This window comes from Elephas maximus, chromosome 3 (assembly GCF_024166365.1).
Source record: "Elephas maximus indicus isolate mEleMax1 chromosome 3, mEleMax1 primary haplotype, whole genome shotgun sequence".
Lineage (NCBI taxonomy): Eukaryota > Metazoa > Chordata > Mammalia > Proboscidea > Elephantidae > Elephas > Elephas maximus.
In genome coordinates, this window is record NC_064821.1 from 140593321 (window position 1) to 140602937 (window position 9617).

General features: G+C 46.1%; 2 non-coding genes across 2 annotated transcripts; one reads left to right on the forward strand and one right to left on the reverse strand.

The window, feature by feature from the left end:
- Positions 1 to 424: 424 nt before the first annotated feature.
- On the reverse strand, positions 425 to 497 carry TRNAV-CAC (transfer RNA valine (anticodon CAC)). The gene has a single exon. It is a non-coding gene; the product is annotated as a tRNA-Val (tRNA).
- Positions 498 to 9179: 8682 nt separating this feature from the next.
- Positions 9180 to 9350, forward strand: LOC126074206 (U1 spliceosomal RNA). The gene has a single exon (XR_007517006.1). It is a non-coding gene; the product is annotated as a U1 spliceosomal RNA (small nuclear RNA).
- The last annotated feature ends 267 nt before the right edge of the window (positions 9351 to 9617 follow it).

Sequence of the window (9617 nt, forward strand, 5' to 3'; positions counted from 1 at the left end):
AATCATCAGGGCTTGGGTCAGGCCCACGTTAGTCCTCAAAGTGACATCTTTGTTTTTTAACGATTTAAAGAGGTTTTTTGCAGCAGATTAGCCCAAAAGAAAAAATGTCTCTTCAAAGACAAACTCTCTTCTTCAGAGTCAGCCTGTGGAGAAGGTTCAGGTGATAAAAGAGAACAAAGAGAACCTTTAGAACTCTCCAGAACTAAAACTAACATAAAGCGGGCCTCGTTTGGTGCCCCCCCCCAAGACCCAGAGGAGAATTGTGTCCTGATCTCCCATCTAACTTAGGGAAGAGAAATGAGGTCTGGCTTGAGGTGCTGAGTGATGGAAGTCCTCCTGCCATGTTTTTTTTTGTTTGTTTGTTTGTTTTTCCCTTCTCCTTAGAAGACTATTGGTGAACAATCACCTTTTAGGAAAAGAAGCTTGTTCCCGCCCGGTTTCGAACCGGGGACCTTTCGCGTGTGAGGCGAACGTGATCACCACTACACTACGGAAACCCTGCAGGTGAGTCAGCCTAAGATTTTATGCATGAACATTGTAAGACCTGCAGTCCCCAAGTACTTTGGCTTCTAACACAGGGAATTCAATTACATTTGAAATTCGACTGCTTACAGCAAAGTGCTAGAGAAAGCCCTGGCAGGGGTGGGGGGGGTGGGGGGGGGAGGGTGGGCGGACATCAACAATCCCTTCAGGCAAAGGAGTCTGCGGCTTCAGTTAGGCCCTAATGTAGTTTTTTGCACCTATCCCGGAAGCTGGGACTTCAGGGGCCCACCCCCGGGCTTGGGAATCCCGCAGCTCACTAGAGTTTCCATTTTCAGAACTAAGCTCCTCTGGGGCTCTCCAGCTCCCCACAGCCCAGGAGCTGTGAATTAAGGGCGCTGGTGCTCTTGACAAATGATCCCTGTCTCCGTGAAAAGATGTCCCATGTCACTACTCGTTATTCATCCCCCCACTTGCTGTTAGCTGCCATGGAGTCGATTAGGACTCATGGCGACCCCATGAGTGCAGTGCAGAACTGCTCCATAGGGTTTTGAAGGCTGTGACTTGGTGGTGCAGTGGTTAAAGCGCTCGGCTGCTAACTGAAAGGTCAGCAGTTCGAATCCATTAGCCGCTCTGGGGGAGAAAGATGTGGCAGCCTGCTTCTGTAAAGATCACAGCCTTGAAACCCTGTGGGGCAGTTCTACTCTGTCCTATAGGGCCGCTATGAGTCAGAATTGACTGGACGGCAACGGCTTCGAGTTTTGGATCTTTCAGAAGCAGATCGCCAGACTTGCCTTCCGAGGCGCCTCTGCATGGGTTCCAAACACAAACCTTTCGGTTACTAGTCGAGGGCTCAACCGCTTGGCAGAAAACCGGAAAACAAGCATTGCTGAGGATGTGGAAAATTGGAACCCTCACCCATTGCTGGTGGGATTGTAAAATGGTACAGCCTCTGTGGAAATCCGTTTGGTGGTTCCTCAAAAAGTTAACCACAGAATTCCCAAATGACCCAACACCTCCACTACTAGGTATATACCCCCAAAGAATTGAAAACAGGAATGCAAACAGATCCTTGTACAGGAATGCTCATTGCAGCATTATTCACAATAGCAAAAAGTGTAAACAACCCGAGGGTCCATCAACAGATGAATGGATAAGCAAAATGCGGTATATCCATACAATGGAATATTATTCAGCTGCACAGAGAAAGGAAATTCTGATAAATGTTAAGACATGGATGAACCTAAAAAATTATGCTGAATGAAATAAGCCAGACGCAAACGGACAAAGATTATATGATCCCACTTACTTGGAATCTCTAGAAGAGCAAATTCATAGAGGCCAAAGTTTATTAGTGGTCACCAGGGGCGGGTGGGAGGGAAAAGGCAGGAAAGATAGCTTAAAGGGCACTGCATTTCTGTTAAGGATGATGAAAACCTTTGGAAAGGGACAGTGGTGATGGTTCCACAACATGATGAGCCTAATTACTGTCACTGAATTGTGCACATAAAGTGGTTGAAATGGCAAGTGTTTTGTTACCTGTTGTATCACACACACACACACACACACACTCAAAATGACCCACACTTCCGGTCCACCCGGGAACAGTAGAACCCTCCCTCCAGGCCCTACCCTGCGCCCTCCCTGGGGCCTGACCTGGGCTCTTTCCTCAGAAGCCCTTTTGCCTCAGCACCTCTCTGTTGTCCCCCCTCTGATGCTTGTGGCGTCTCTTGTTCTGTGCGACTGGATTTCAGTCCACTACTTTAATCAGGCCTTCATGTTTTAGCCGTACCTTAGCAAAGGCTGAAATATGTGTCTTCGGGCATTTGGCTCTTTGAAAATATCGAACAACCAACACAGGCCAAGCCAGCCATGAAGGCCTGCATTGGATTCTGTTGGACACCAGACCACGAAGCCAAGTATAAACCGCAGGCCCCAGGGGGAAGCTCGTGCAGATGTCAGGATCGCTTGATTTCTCCCTCCCCTCTCCTGGAGATGTTTTTTGAAGGGCAGTTTTATTTCAGTGCTCGAAACTCATCTTCGTTTGCCTTTTTTATTTTTCTGCTCAACAGATCATGCAGTGCGAATGGTAACGCAGGCGGTTTGCGCAGGTTTTTCACCGTTGCCTTGCGGCAGCCGCCAATAGGCAAAGAGTTTCTGTAGCTCAAAGCCTTTAATGTTATTCTGCATAGGATTTCCTTTAGAAATCAACTTTAAAAAAAAATGGGTCGGGTGGTGGGGGGCGGGGGGAGAACGTGCCGTTTTCTCCCGCAGTTGCTGCTCTTGGTGCAGGGCGTTACCGCACTGCCTTCACACGCGAAGTTCAAGTGCTCCCCCACCCTGGGGAAGGCGCGGATTGCTTGCTCACTGGAAACCTGGACCCGGTGCTCGACTTTGTTTTTATTTTTTTGGCTCAGAGTGGAGATGGACTACATTACGCTCACCAGCGACCTAGGACCCCCCGTTGCAGACAAGGCAGACTTCCCGGTAGCTTTAGAGCAAGAAATTTCATAACGTGCATTTCCCCTTCCCTTCATTTTTTTGTTTTCTTGATCTATCTTCCGCCTCCCCGCCCACCCAGAGGAGAGGGTTCACCGCCTTTCTGTCGAGTCAGGACCCTTTGCGATCCCTCCTGAATAGGACGAAGGGGAAGATTGTCCTTCCCTTACAGAGGCGGGGAGAACAGCGGGCAACTGCAGAACCACAAACTCACCGCGTGAGCCCCGCGTATCCCACCCCAGGCCGCGCGGAGTTCAGGACACGAGAAAACGCGCCTTCTGAAGCTTCTCTGCAGGCGGAACCCCAAAGGAGTTGGTTTCTTAACCTGGAGAGAGGAGTTGAGCGGAGGGGTCTCAAGCATGTCCTCTACTCCAAGACAGGCTGGGAACAGGCTGACTTCGAGGGACAGAGCCAAAGAAAAGGGGCAAAGGTAGCCAAACCCCATGCCCTGAAATTAAGGGTCCCGAACCGGAAGGTCTGAGCAAGCCGAGGGTCACGCCTTAAATTGATCTCCAGCCTGTTCCGGGAGAGTCATTGGTCCAAATTCAGAGCTCAGGAAAGGGAGGGACTGTGTAGACCAACATCCACATTTGACAGACACAATACCAGAAGACCCGTTGTGGTTGAGTCTATTCCGACTCGTAACGTAGCAAGCAGAGTAGAACAGCCCCATACGGTTTCCACGGAGCGGTTGGTGGAGTGGAAGGAAGTACCGACTCTTTGTATAGCAGCCTAAGTTCTTAACCACTGGACCGCCAAAGAGAACACGTAAATCCCTAAGTAATTAGATGTGGGGTCTGAGGAAAAGACGGGCGCCAAGGAGAACTCGCAGTTTTTTGCCTGAGTATAAGGAAGGATGGAGTTGCCATCAACAAAGATGGGAAAACGGCAGGCGCAGCGGACTTCAGGGGGAAAATCCGGAGTTCAATTCGGGGCCCTGGGGCCCTGTTGGAAAGAATTATTCATCCAGGCTGTCTTCACTTCTGCAACCGTCTGAGCCCTTTTTGTTGTTGGAGTTCTCGGGGGCTTGTGCTCGGCCCCCTTCCCACCCTGGGCGCCTCCTCCCTGAAGGCTTATCCCCTGCCCTGGACCCGGCCACCATCTCTCCACACGGTGCCGCCCCGCAAAGGCGCATCTCTAGGTCAGGCCTGAGGTGCTGCAGTGAAGAGCCCCCCTTGCTCAGAAACTTGAGGAGACCTCACAGCGCTAGGCCTGTGGCAGGCTGGCTTGGGTTTTGGAGAAGGCAAGGGGGAAAGGGCCTTGGGGGACGATGGCTGTAGAAGAGGGCGGCATCCGAGAAGGTAGTCTTCTGGCTTCCCCGAGTTTGGTGCAAAGAGATGTACTGTCTCTCCAGGCTGGAGATAACAGACCTCCTGGCAGGTCCCTGGTGGTCTGGTGGCTAGGATTCAGCGCTTTCATCACCATGGTGCGGGTTTGGTTCCGGTCAGGGAAAGCTGTTTGGCGATGCCTCTCTTCCGCAGGGGTGTTCTTTAGCCTTGTTTGATGCGGAAGAGTCCCAGCATCGCCCAAGAGGGGATGAGCAGCTGTTCAGTAGCTTGGTGCCCCCAAGAACTGCATCCTGCTCTAGGCCACCGGGAACCGCGCCTCCGCTCCTGTGGTCCTCATCTTAGAAACCTATCCTTTCAGTTTCAGAATGTTCACCTCAAGAGAACAAAGTAGAATCTGGGACAAAAGCTCCAAATCTTCCATTTCAAAACAATTTCAAACATAAAAAAGTTGAAAAAGTAGTAACTTTATATATTCTTCATGTACATTTACCAACGAGCATTTTCCACATTTGCTTTGTCGGTCTCTCCACATATATGTATTTGCTACCCCATTTCAGAGTAACTTGCAGATATGTCAGGATCCTTTGGTTACTCCTTTCCTTTGGCAATATCCCTCTAACCCAGCCTCTTGGGGACTTTTCCTCTTTGTCCTCTCAAAGAGGCCCCTCTTGTCCCTTCAGCATAAACTCTCAGGTGTGATCTGGAGCCCCTCCAGGAATTACTAAGACTCCAATCACTGGGAAAACCTCAGGTGTTTAGAGATTACCCCTCAGGAACCAGGGGAAAAGTCCAAATCCTTTGAGTAAAATTAATTGTAAACTCCACAGACATGCTCATTTGTCCCTACTTTTATCCCCTGGAGGGTCAAGAAGATACTACCTTCAACAAGGCTGTGACAAATACATCCTACAGAGCTGTTTTCACCTCCTCAAAGAACTCTGTAGTGGGTAATTTATGAATAACAGTGGAAACTGCTGCCATTGAACTGGGATCCTTGAAATGAATGGGGATGATAGGAAGATGGGATTAGAAGGACCAAGTCACAACATTTAACCCTTCAAAGACAAGGTGATCTCAGTTACTACATTGAGTACAGACCTTAAGCAGTAATCAGAACGGTCTGTCCCTCAAAGCTCTTTGGCATTAACTTATTGATCAGTGTCTCTAAAAATGCAGTTGATGGGCGACCTATTAAAGTCTTGATTTGCATAAGCAGAAACACTGTGGGTCTGGTGAACATAGTCTGACTTGAATCACAGCAATATTCACAGACCCTGAATAAATTCACAAGCACTGAGCTCTTTGAATGAAAGAGAGGTAGATCCCTTCAAGGAAGAATCTGTTTGTTTATAGAGTCAAAAATCAGTTCTCTTAGGCCTTTAGCCAAATGGCATATTCCCACCAAAGTTATCTGAGTAGAATGACCTCTTAGTAAATATTATTTTATGCCAGAATATTTGGAATTTACACTGTAATAGTATAAATATTAGCTTACCTTAGTTGTGTTATTAGTTCATCTTCATAACGAAAAAATATTTTAGAAGGATTGTCATCAGGGTTGATCATTAGAGAAACTAGAATGAGGCAAGTTTAGAATGTGACCATCTATTTGACTTTGACTATCATGAGATTTACCTTTCCTAGGAAGTAAAAGTAGAGTAGATAAATTTACATTTAAACAGGACTCAACATTTTTAGAGGAGTAGATAGAATTATTTATAGGTTGTTTTAGTTGCCAGATGGGAAAAGTATTAAGGTAATCAATGGCCTTGTAATGTGTGGTTGTTAAGGTTGTGTCAACTTGGCTGGGCCATGATTCTAGTTGTTTGGCAGTTATGTAATGATGTAATTTGGCAGTTAAATAGTGGTGTAGTCATCCTGCATGATGTGATCTGACATGACTAGCCAATCAATTTTAAGGCGTTTTCCTTGGGGGCGTGGCATGCATCCAATACATGTATGGGTGTTTTGGCAAAGCTCGCTTACTTGCTCTGGATCCTGCTTCTGGCTGGTCATTATCTGACTTCCAGTTCTTGGGACTTTAGTCGGCTGCCTGCCACCTTATCTGCTGACCTTGTGTTTGTCAGCCCGTGCAGGTATGTGAGATGGGAGAAGCCTCCAGCCTGATGTCTGACCCATAGACTTGGGACTTGCTATCCTCTACAACCCTGTGAGCTATTTCCTCGAAATAAAGCTATCTGTCTCTATATATACCTATCTCTCTCTCTCTCTATATATACAGTTATACACACATGCACACACGCACGCACACACACACACACACACATCCATACACACGTTTCACTGGTTTTGCTTCTCTTGAGAACCCAGCCTTAGACATTTGGTACTGAGTGTGGTTCCAGAGAAACAGAATCATAAGGATGAATCTGACTCATAGTGACCCTATAGGACAGATTAGAACTGTCCCATAGAGTTTCCAAGAGTGCCTGGTCTATTTGAACTGCCGACCTTTTGGTTAACAGCTGTAGCTCTTAACTACTATGCCACCAGGGTTTCCAAAATAATATGTATGGAAATTGTTAAATGAGAACCTAATTTGCTGGATAAACTTTCACCAAAAATGCAATACAATATCTAAAAAGAAAGAAAGAAAAGAATAAAGAAATGCTCAGGTTTGTCACAAATAAAGTCGTTTAGTTTATTGTAAGGTAAGTATGGTAAGGTATACAAGTGAGAACTCAAGGCATTCATTTAGCACTGGAAAATTAGAATTAACAATTACAAGGTTAGTTTAAACGTTACAGTGCAAATCTTTATAGACCTTGGGCTTTACCTTTAACAAGTGGTCTTGGGGAGGAGACCTGACCACCTCTTGAACTCAGAGGAGGTCCCCCGTAGCTAGGGTCCAAAGCCGGTTGTAGTGAGCAGTATCTCAGCAGGCTTCTTAGTCTTTAGACAGAGAGCTAGAGAGACTGTTTGCTTCTGTCTTCTTCTCTGAAAATGAGCAGAAACCCAGGGGTTTATATACCATGTGTGCTGTCATGTTCAACTATAATTGGTATACTTTATTGCCAATTAAGGGCATTGTTGTATGACATATTTATGTTTCTCTAATTTATGTTCTTGTTGTCGTTAGGTGCCGCGGAGTCGATTCGGACTCATAGGCCCTATGTACAACAGAATGAAACACTGCCTGGTCCTGCACCATTCTCACAATTTATAGAGATTTGATTAATGTTACCTTCTGTTATCACAGACTGCAGGTGCACAGCCTAATTTCAGCAAACTATTTACAACCTACTCCACAGCCCCGGTAGTGCAGTAGGTAAGAGCTCAGCTGCTAAGCAAAAATGATGGCAGTTTGAATCCACCAGTCGCTCCTTGGAAACCCTATGGGGCAGAGTCAGAATCCACTGGAGGACAATGGGTTTGGTTTCCATGTACTTCTAGGATCTCTTTTCAAGGTTAGAACAACTTTCTAAAGATTTACAGTTAATGGTTAGAAACCATTATAGAAATATATGTGTCTTTATTTCTAAATTTGGAGATTCCCTATTTCTAACTTCACATTATAAGTGACTTATACATAGGTGAAGGGTTATGAAAACATCTCAACAGTGTAAAAAACACTAGTGTAAAATGCATACATCCTAGTGAGCTGATTGGAGAACATCACAAGAAGCATACATAACAATAGTGTTTCTCTGTTCCTGCCTGGAGACTGAGTCTGGCTGCTAATATTCAGGGCATGGGGCTGGGATAGAGGGTTCAGCATTTGGTTGCTACACTGTCACCTAAATCCCTTATTTTCAGTAGGGCCTTGTCCTCCAATGTGCAACTGGTCACAATGTCACACACCCTTTGCACACCCTGTACAGAACAGAACCCTCCAATTAATATTTTGTGATTTGACAAACAGAATAGAATCTATTTGTAAATATTCAAATAGTCTTTGAGTTGGGCATTCCAAGCTCTACCTTCAGTTTTTCCTGGGTTATATTTATACATGAAGGCAAGCAGATCGGGTCATCTGTAAAACTTTCCCCGGATATTTTGTCAAAGTTGAAAGATTATTTCTGCCTTTGTGGAACATAAAGTGCTAAGATAAGGTAGGCACTGAAGGTCTGGGGATGGCCATCAGAGCAACAACAAAGTCCTACACCTTGCACAAGACTTTGAGATCGCCAATAGTTTTTGCTAAAAATTCCTACTGGATTCATGAAATTAGATTGGAAACTATCTTTATAAAAACCAATAGTGGTAAAACCAGTAAGGACTGGGGGCTTTCACTCCACTGGGCAGTCCCTCTAGCTTCAGAAGGACTGTTTCTTCTTTTCTGAGGATGGCTTGAAATTTCAGTTGAAATGGTATATCACCAAGAAGACTCGATTTGTGAGGGACCAGTTTCTTTTGTAAACATTTAGAATCAAGTAGGACATTTGTTCTATTCTACACATTAAGAGCCATTATTCCGAAAAGGCTTCACAGGCTTCAGCTGACCGCCAAAGGGGTGTAGGAAGGAGAGAGGTGAAGAACCCACACAGTCAGGTGACCTGCAGCTGGGCCAGGCCTCCTGGGCTCTGCTGCCTGCCTACAAGTTAGCTGGGCAGGGGAAAAGTAGATGTCACCTCTGTCTGCAGCTGCCGGCCTGCTTGTTGGCTGACTGGGAGGAATGAAAGGAGGCAAACGAAGTGTGGGTCAGAGGGAAGAAGTGGGTTCCTTGAAGGCACCAACAGGGGTGTGTGTTATGTATATATGGCAGCGTAGTGGTTGTTGGGTCCGCATGTGCTGTTTAACCACGTTGTGATTTTCCAGTCTAGATCTGTAGGTTGAAATTGGGCACGGTAGGACCGTAGAGGGCTGAGGGCTCGAGAGTATGGATAGCGAAATGACTGTGTGTATAAAGCGTAAGCAGTGTGAGGCTGTGGCGAGGCATCACTCGAGCAACTTGTACTTACCTCGCAGAGATAATACTGTGCTCATGAAGGTGGCTTTCCTAGGGCGAGGCTTATTCATTGCATTCTGGATTCCGGATGTGCTGACCCCTGTGATTTCCCCAAATATGGGAAACTTGACTGCACAATTTGCTTGCAGAGTGGACTGCGTTCATGCTTTTTCCTGATTTTTGCTGTTCAAAAGACAGAATTGTGGTAGAGCAGTACTAATCTGCTGTCTGCACTAGCATTCTAAAGTTTCACGGGCTCATTGAAATGTGCATGGTAGTTTCCTGCTTTTCTGGAGTTGATCAGAGGAATGCTGGTCCTGTTTTTTTTTATTTTGCAGGGAGCACGAATGTGTGGGGAGCTAGGCAGAACCACTTTTCCCAAACTGACCAGTAAAAGACTCTTTCAAGCAGCAGCTGAGGTTCTGTACTGGGTTATTTCCAGC